We start from the raw sequence: 10,002 nt of genomic DNA on the forward strand, positions 1-10,002 counted from the left end.
GAATTAACTTTATGGACACATTGGTAACATTACACACTTATTCAGAAAGTTTGTTCGCCTAGCATAGAAGCTAATTAGCGATTATTAGCATGGGCTACTAATAAACGATTATTTGGCTGTTCAAACTATGCCATGAGACAGGCAGCAATAATATCATCTCAGCAGCAATCAGAAGAAAAACGTAGTTCACATGTTTTATCTTAACTAATGAGAAGATGTTGAACTTCTGAACTGTTAGCAACTGTTAGCATGTAGCTACTCGATAATATCATCAAACTGATGGAAACAAGTTGCCAACATGTCGTCACTCGACATTATTGAAACTATAAAACCTTCTTTAGTTGATAAATAACTCTTAAAACATGTTACCAGCATTGAAATGTTAACTTTACCTACCAGACTTCAGTGCCACAAGAGAGGAGATGACGTGCTCAGAGCCTCTAGGACAGACTGACACTGATCATCATCACTGTGTAGAGTTGATTTTAACACTGCGCGTTTTCAGAACTTGACACTGACTTTTAACTATGCTGTTAGAGCTGGATTACTCTCCATAGAGTTGTAAATACTCTATCTAGGTTAAAAAGAGTGACTCTGAAATATTGACACTCCATTTTTTACTGTGTAGGATCAATAGTGTGTCCTGCAGCTGTGTTCTCTGTGGTTGTTTCTTAAAAACCACCAACACAAGCATTACCTCCATTGTCTTCAGATAGACCTTGTTATGCAATTTCTCACATATTGCTCATTTATTTGTTTATTGTTGAATGTCTGTCCAATCTGCACAGATGGTTGCTGAGACTCCTGGAGCAGGGGCTTGTGGGAAAGGTCAGCTGATCTGCATAATTCCTTATTACTGGTAATAAGAGAAGTGATTGGATTCAGACAGGCGGGCGGGAAAATGATAAAATCTCTCTTCATTTTGTGTGCAGCTAAATAGATTATCATCGCAAGGTGTGTGTGTGCTGTATGTGAATGCGTATTGTCATCAAAGTATGCATGATAATGTGTTTCTGTGTGTGCAAAACATGACAACAACTTTGTGATACACAAATGGGCCTTTACATAAAACACAGGGTTGGTGTAAATGATACTGTAAATGTTGCTGTTTTTCATTGGGAAAATAGCGACACTGGTCTAGCAGCACTGCTTTTTCACAAGTCTTCTCCACCATAGATCATACTCATGCATTAAAATAAAACAGTGGTTTACCATTAAGTCAATAAACCGTGTTAAATTCTGGTTCGGTTCAAAAGATTCCTCAGTTTGAGTCAACAGTAAGAGCAGAAGTGGGTTGTCCCAGCTCCAGGCAAACTGGTTGCCAGCTGTGTGTCGATAACTGACAACTAACAATGTTACCGTCGGTTGAGTTTAACTACTTGTAGCTAGCAGGACTGCAAACTCCAAATGGTGAACAGATGGAGCTATGCTGCTGCACAGAAACTGTTTGTTGTGGGCTTTGCTGTATGCAGTAGAGACAGTTACGCAGAAAGAAAGTTTGCACCTTTTAACCTCATGGAGAACCCTGTAAACTGACTGCATCTTATTCACCCATGCAATTTATAATCCATATTTTAAAGTAGGTATAGAACAGTTGGATAAATGCAGCATCAGCTTATTTGTGGAAATTCTGAAAATATCCCCCTGACAATTTGCTCATTTATGAAATCATTTGAAAACTTATGTTGATGAAATTCAACTTTTTCTACCCTCAACATTTCTGTAAGTGTAAAAGCTGAAGTGAAACCTGATGCTCATTCACTTAGATTCAGTTGTCAAATACTCCCCCCCAGATTAGCTACTAATGCTAACCCATTCATTCTCATGATGCAGACACACAAAAGATGTGCTGACCAGTGAACGTTGATTTTTTTTTTTGATTAACTTGATTTTAGGAGTTTGTACTCAGTCGTTTGGGTTAGGTCTCATGATCTCATCCCAGATGGATGTAGTCTTTATCTGTGGAGGAACAGCCCAAGATTTAATGTAGTGTCACCTTCCTTTCTTGACTAGATGAAGCTTGCAATTAACTTCCATAGTGACAAATTGAACTGAATACCTCATTCACACCTGGCATTAACAGGCAGTCTTCTGAAGTCTGAAGATCCACTCCAGATGAGGAGTTATCACTTAATTTAATGTGTTCATGTATACAGATTGCTTTGCAGCGTTTAAGTGAAGGCTTCCTCATCTGCTCTAATCCAATGTTGTGTTTCTGCTTAAATGTACAGCCACCGAAAAAAGCAACCGTACCAAATAACGATGGATGCATTGGTCATGTGATTGCACTTATAATAGATGATGGAAGGGTTTTGAAAACTCCAATCCCATTTTTTACCTCAAATTCTCCACAAAGCATCATATGACGTCACAAAAAGATTCATGACTATATTGCACACCACTTTTCTTTGGGTTCATTGTTCTGCAACAACACTTCAAATATATTTCCCCTGAGGCATTACACCAACTCTCCAGTCAATCAGGAACTTTAATTGCAAAGTTTCACACCATACAACACCACATATAAAAATAGTGTGAGAGGGATTTCTTGCCTTCTTCAGTGTTATTTGTTGCTTTGATGTTATTGTTTCTCATTTTTCCTTTTATAGTGTATTTCTCACACTTTAATAACACAACCAACTGGTTTTCTTATCCATTCTGTTTTCCCTCCTCTGCATGGCAGGGATAAAATAAATTGGCAACAGAAAAGTGAGAATGCTGGAAAATATGGTTGATGTGGCCACAATGTGTCATTATCGAATGTAAGGTGTGAAAGGGCTGAGTGTGTTATAGCTGGAGGGAATAATTTCCCCTCACAATTTAGATTCAGTCTTTTAGCTGTGTGCTAATGGGGCTGTCAAGGTGAGTCCATCAACACAGGAAAAACAGAGGAGAAGTGTGCAAGCTAATTATAAAGCTGTGTGAATGTGTGTAGTACAGGATTGCTCCATTAGGTGTGTGTGTTTGCTGTGTTTGTCAAAGAAACACACAGCGGCACAGGTAAGGAGATAAAAAAACATGGTTGCTCTATATCGCACGGGGGAGTCATTTTTAAACATTAGTGACAGGTGGCACCCACACATGTCGGCACCATGCTGAGACTGCTGGGGCTGTGAGCAGAAAGTGGTAGTGTAGTCATGTTGTATGGCAAAGAAAGAATGTGTGTATGTACCTATGCAAAAAAAGACATAACTCATGGTCAGTTTTGAGGATTGGAAAAGGTTGTTCTACACTAGTATTTCACTCAAAGCTAGCGAGCTAACCTACCAGCTAAATGTAATTTGAAAAAAGTAGCTTTCCCCATTGTCTTGTTTTATTTAATGAAGCAACTTGAAAATAGCACATTGTGACTATTGAGAGGAAAGCAGAGAAAGCCAGAAGCTGACTCAGGTCATAAAATTAACACCTGGCAAGCACCAATGGCAGGTAAAAAATGTGTTTGCCGTGTAAAACAACAACACACACCCGCCAGTGGCTGATGAAAATGTTTAGTTCAGTCAGGACCACTCCTATTAAGATAATAATAACTTTTTGCATGCATTAAGTGAAATTTAGCGGTATGGCACCATTCTGGGAGCTCCCTGCCCTTCCATGATCCTACATGGAATGCCAAATCTGGAAGTTCTTCAGAGGTGTATTGTGAAAACTTTGAGGAGATTGCCATTGATGAGGTTCACGTCACATATGAATGATGAGTGAAATTACGGTAAGTTAGACGAGTGTCTTTTGACTAAAATGTAGTTGAAGCTAATAGGATACATACAGGGCGAGTGCCTGCCAAGCTTCCATGATGTATCTACTCCACATAGGTGGCGCATGCCTACTGCTTCATATAATTTGTCCCTCTGATTGGCCCGTAATTATTTGTAACAGACAGAACATTCATCCAATCACCCACCAAGTTTTTTTTAAGGTTATACCCTTCCTAAACGCTGTCAATAGGGTGTTGCCCAGATGGATATGAAATACTGTATATCCTATGCCATAGATACTGTATGTGTAACAGACTATTTTGCTTGTTAGATTAGTCAAGCTGATTAAGGATGTTTGATTCTTTTAACAAGGAGCTTTGTTTCATTTTCCATCTAGCATAATGCCTCCATCTTGCATCAAAGTGTTCTCAAGCGATCACAAGTGACAAGAGATGGGAAATGCGCATGTGCAGAACTTCTGCCAGTCAAATGCATTATGAATGATTGTATTCAAAACGCAAAATAAATACACCACCCTTTTTTTATTTCAATTAAAATGCCAATGATCTGCAGTTTCATTTTGATCATAGTGCTTATATAAGTCAATTTTATTCTAATTGGCCAATTTTTCCGACTCTAATCTGATTAGAAGTGGTCATGTAAACGCCACCTACTGTTAGACAGCTGTTGATGAGTTAAATGATTACATTTTTCATGACAGCCTTGTTGACCATTTTAGCTGGCTTCTGAAAATATAATCAACACTGAGTGACCGATGTCATAATCAATGACAGACACTTCAAAATAAAAGTCCATCCAAACTCTTCCCTGTGATGCACCATGTGTGTTTGATCTTTGGAGCTCCTTCTTTCTGCAAGGTGTTTATCTTTGTGTTTTTGTTACTGTGGTTAAGGCCTGTAGTAAAGAAAAGAATGCCACTTTTTTAGAATCACATTTCATTCCTTCCAGCGAATAATGGATTAGTTGCGTTTGATCAAGCTAGTTACAAATGATGGAGTCCTGTAGTCCTTGTATTGTCATTTTCACTTCCTTCTCTCATGATGAATGTGCCACTCTAAAGCTACCTCCAGTACCTTTTGTATTTGTGGTGTATCACATGTTTGAATTTTTCTCCTGAGATTGAGTTGCTCCCTTTAAAAAAAGAGACATATCTCGCAGGATGGCAGGTGTACAAAAAATAACTGCTTTATCTATTTTATTGCTGCAATTAGTAGTCCCACCCACGGTGTGTGATGCTGAGGGTGGCATCTGTGATTAAGTGTTCATTAATCTTTTTTTTATGATCATAGTGGCTCATGTGTTTGTGTTCAACACTAGAGGGTGCTCACAGCTCTCAACTAAGAACTTAGTGAGCCACATTTCTTTATGCTTGCTTATGAAAGTAGCTGTAGAAAATGAAAGGCACCCATAGGCATTCATGTAACAACACAGAAATGTAAACAAAGCCCATATATGTTCAGCCAGTAAACAACTATTTTATAGTGTTGAATTTTAAAATAAGTGAAGCCAATATTATGGATTAGAGTCACATAGTTGCATAGAAAGGGATCAGTAACACATTGTGTACTGATCTGTGAAAACTTTACAAAGCAGGAAATGCATATGTCTTAGACCTTCTCTGGAGAGATGCTTTCTGTTTACGTTGCACCCCTTTAACCTTACTTAATGTTGGAAATCAGATGTCAATATGCAACCATGTGTGTATGTGTCAATACTTCAGGCTTTCTCCATGAATATCTACAATAGTGTCTTTGATAAAGAGCCACACACAGAATTGTCCTCTGTGGCGCGGCATAGCTCTCCCCTGCCTCTCTTTATCTCTGTTCTAGCACGCTGTTTCCATCCAGGAGAGGAGTTGTATTGAATATAGATGGAGACCTGCCGTCCCACTGTGGTCTGACACCACCAAACAGGGATGGACCATGGACTGAATAGAACATGGACATAGTCTCTGTGGCGTCACCCATTGGTTTCTGAAGAGGCGTTATGAAACTTAATGATCCTGACTTACAAGCATTGTTATGAATAAAGAAAAGAGCTAAGACTAAAACATTTCTTTTCTGCTGCAAAAATTAGCATTTACTCTTGGAACCTTGAAAGGGATTCCTTGGCTTTTGCACACAGCCTCAAGTGGACACTCAGATTTTTGCACTTCTGCATTGAGTTGATGTTTTCAACACTAGGTGCTGCTGCTTGGGGATGGACTCCCAGAGGGACACTGTCAGGTGAAAATGACTCACTCAGCCCACCTCTGTTCTCTTCCAACGGTCTAAAAGCATCAGAATACTTTGCTCCCAAATGACAGCACTGTGTTTCCTGTATTCAGGATACCTCTGTCAGTTAGCCCATGCAGTTTCTCACAATAAGTGATCCTTTTTATCAGTAAACACCTGCCATTTGCTTTTCAAAGGCTGACATTTCATTAATTGACAAAATGGTTCACTGCCAAATGTCATATTGCACACAGACTGAGGTTAACAGAGTGTAGAGTATCAGGATTTAATTGTGTTTTTTTTTCCTCTTATAAACACATGGCGTATCAGTTAACCTGATCCACCAGGTCTGGTCTCATAATTATGTGGTTAAGTTTTTTCCAGTGCAACCCATGGCTGATGGGTTGAATGCAAATGCAAATGCAATCTACAGATACATGGAAATGCATGTAATATTACTGTTGTCAAATTTTTGAAACCAGGATGCTTTTCAATACCATGTGTTGTAAATTGATGCAATATAATTAATATTTACATTCTATGGTATGGAAAAGCACCAATGGCGGCACCATAGCCCAGCCCTTTAAGTTGTCTATTAGCCCTGACCTGTGGACTGTTCACAAGGGTCTTCACATTAAATTATGCCCATAAAATGAGCAAATCAGTAATATATTTGATTTCTAGAAATCCCATTTAATATGGATATAAAATGTTGGTTACGCAGGAGTTATTTTTTGTTGTGGCTGTGATGTACAAAATTGGTTTTGATATTTTTGATTTTTACTAGTATTGAAATTTAAAATTCTACTGACAACTCTGTTAGAATTTGAGTATTGCTGACTGCTAAAATAGCCAAGATGACCACACTTACATCTTGGGTTAAAAAAAGGAGTTGGTCAAGGCATGAATAGGATTAAAATATCATGGCTCTATAGGTTTGTTTTGGTGAGAGATTAGGGTTTCTAAAGGGCTTGTTCGCAAATTTGTTCAAATAGACCATGTTTCACTGCTGGTGTAATGTATAAAGAAGTAATAGTGGTTTACCACCACCATCATCACAGACCACCACCAAAAATAGAAGTAGAAGTTATATAAAAATTACAATTTACGTAAAAAAAAAAATACTATCTTTCAAATAGCTGCAAAATCTGTCTATATGTACTAATTGAAAGACCTAGACAGCCAGTGGCAACTACTTGTTCTTAAATGTTTCATAACTTTTGAACCGCTAATCCAATCAACAAGCTTTAAAAACTCAGTTACGCGGACATTCTCAGCGTTCCATTGATACCACATTTGCCTCATTCAGCAGATTCAAAATAAATTCAGGAGTCTGGCACCCCCAAAATGGTCCAGGTCTTTAAGGGTAAAGAGAAATAAAATTCACTTTTAAACTTGAAAAAGAGTTGATTTCAAGGTAAAGTAAATAAAAGTACTGATACATCTGTGAATGCTTAAACTCTCTTGCCATATTGGTGTATTGATACAGAGACGTTCTAGTCTGTTAGACACTGCAGGTTCTGTGAGTATCACAAATACTCCACCTGAGTACTTCAGAGCCGGTCCTATAAGAGCAGGAGAAGATGATCATTGATATCGACTGGGTCGAAATCTGAGCGTGCGGGTCCGATACCAGAGGGAAATGGCAGGGCAGCTCGACTCTTCAAAGAGGAGTAGAGAGCACTTTGTAGGTAAATGACTCTAATGATTCAGCCAGTGGAGCTGTAATTGCCAGCAGGCAGTGAGGCCTGGCTGAGGAGGGGGAGCTTCTCTTTGTTACAGAGAGGTTTTATTCAGGACGACATCCTGGTGACTCAGTGAGCGGAGCTGCAAACACAGTCATGATATTGCAGACATACTTCTTTGTTCCTTGTTGTTCCTCAGGGAAGTTTAAAAAATTGTAATCACATGACACTCCTGTCTGACTGTGTTTATTTGAATTATTGCCATGTGGATGGTATATGAGGGTTTACTATTTGTGTTGAAGGTAAACTGACTCTTTTGAAACAACACATTTTCCCATTGACCTAAAGAGCCATGTTGTCCTTACTGAGCTGTGATGGCACACCTTATGTGTTTGATCAAATACTGCCTTAATATCCAGTCAGCCAAAACATGTTAGAATGTATCATTTGCGGCCATTTTCAACTTTTTTCCCCAAGAACTCAGACATGTAGAGGAAAGGTTGAAAATCCACAAAGTTTCCATTTGTAGCAGTTTAATCCATGAGTCCACAATGGGCAGTTTATTTGCAGCTGTGTTGTTTTCTTTAGTATCTTCTGTTTGTACAGAGTTTGCAATACTGCTAGTCACCTGCACATTAGTTTAGCTCAGCCTATGGGAGCGCTGTCTGAAGACCAATTAGCCTTGAATTGAATCACCCTTTTTAGACTTCTTGCCACATTCACCCATTCTCACATTCATACACAAATGACAGAAGATGCTTGCAGTACACCATCATGATTGCCTAATTCCATTCATACAGTACATACACCTCTGTGCATGTCACCAGGAGCAAGTGTCTTTACAAACGACACTCCAGCATGTGAGCTGGGATCAAACCGCCAACCACCTCATTGAGAAACAACCCACTCTGCCACTGAGCCACGGCTGCCTCTGAGTTTGTTCCAATCAAACCAGCACCCCACAATGATTGTTTACTTAATATTAGCCCTGTTTTCTTTGAGTGGATGATCATGATCTAATGAGGGAGAAAAGCTGTGAAGAAGTAGCGCCACCAGCCTGATTCCAGTTGCTATTTGTTCTAGCAGGCTATGCAAAGCAGCCATCTTTGGAAGAAATACCAAAATATATACTGGAATATTGGTACAACCACCAGTATAAAGGACACAGCCCACTTTTTATAAAAAAAATAAAATAAAAGTGCATCTTAATATGATGAATTTTATGGTATTGACTGATTTTCTGCAAATTGAATCTAATGATAATCCACTCACTGGAATTTAACACCTGGATTGAGAGCCAGGTGAGCTCATGCCACCTGTTTCTTAGCTTTATTCTTCCAAGTTATAGCCACTTCAGGCGATGGATGGATTCGTGGAGTCAGTGGTGTCCTTGGGTAAGACTCAATCTGTAGTTCAAGAATTGAGTTTAGTGTTAAAATGTCAAAAAAAGGAAACAGACAATTGAACCATGATGTTTTCATTTAAAGATGGCCTCCATCGTTACTCTCTGTTACCCAGGAATAGATACTACCATGGCTGCAAACATTGACTATGGGAACAAATATTGCACAGCTGCATGAACACTATTGTGCACATGATAACTAAGGACGACTTTACCATCCTTGCAGAGAACCTAAGAGTCTGCCTTCCAGTTTTGAGTGATGAAAAACATTACGTCGCTGTACCACTCTACAGGCATCTTCCATGGAGGCCTCATGCCCTCAGGCTGCCCACCTCAGATGCAGGTCTGTCATCAGAAACACAGGAGAGCGACAGTCAGGAAACAGCAGTGAGAGAAACCGAAATGAAGAGAGAAATATTTTAGGAGAAAGGGAAGTTGGTTGCTTCCCTAACAGGAGAGAGCTGATCCAGTCAGAGACTGTGTCCAATTGATCTTTGTCTCTTCCCTCTTTGTTTCTTTCTTTTCTTTGTGTTATTCATACCCTTTCTCTGTTTGTGTGCTTAACACACACAAACACAAACAAAAACCATACACACACTCCAAGCTCCTGTTTCATGGAGAATCCGCCGTTCCATTGGCTCCCTAAATTGCCTCTCAATTTTCATTTGGCCATTCGATGAGGCTATGTTCCCACTCCTCTTATGCTCTCTCCCAAACCTGGAGAAGTGTTGTTTGCAGGCAGATCAATGGCACAAAGCCCCGAGGAGGAGGAGTGGGAGACGTGCTGACTGTGGGTGTTCTGGCTGCCACCTTGTCCTCCCTCTGCCAGTTCCTGCACTTCTTAATCAGGAAAGAGACAGAACTTTCCCAAAAATACTCCTTCTCCTCACTCTCTGTGTTGTCTCTCTGGTTTAATGTGCCAACCTGTATTCTGTTTGGCTATTTTCCTCATTGTACACAAACAAATGTGTTTCTTTACTTGGTGCATA

Source organism: Notolabrus celidotus, chromosome 20 (genome assembly GCF_009762535.1).
Source record: "Notolabrus celidotus isolate fNotCel1 chromosome 20, fNotCel1.pri, whole genome shotgun sequence".
NCBI lineage: Eukaryota > Metazoa > Chordata > Actinopteri > Labriformes > Labridae > Notolabrus > Notolabrus celidotus.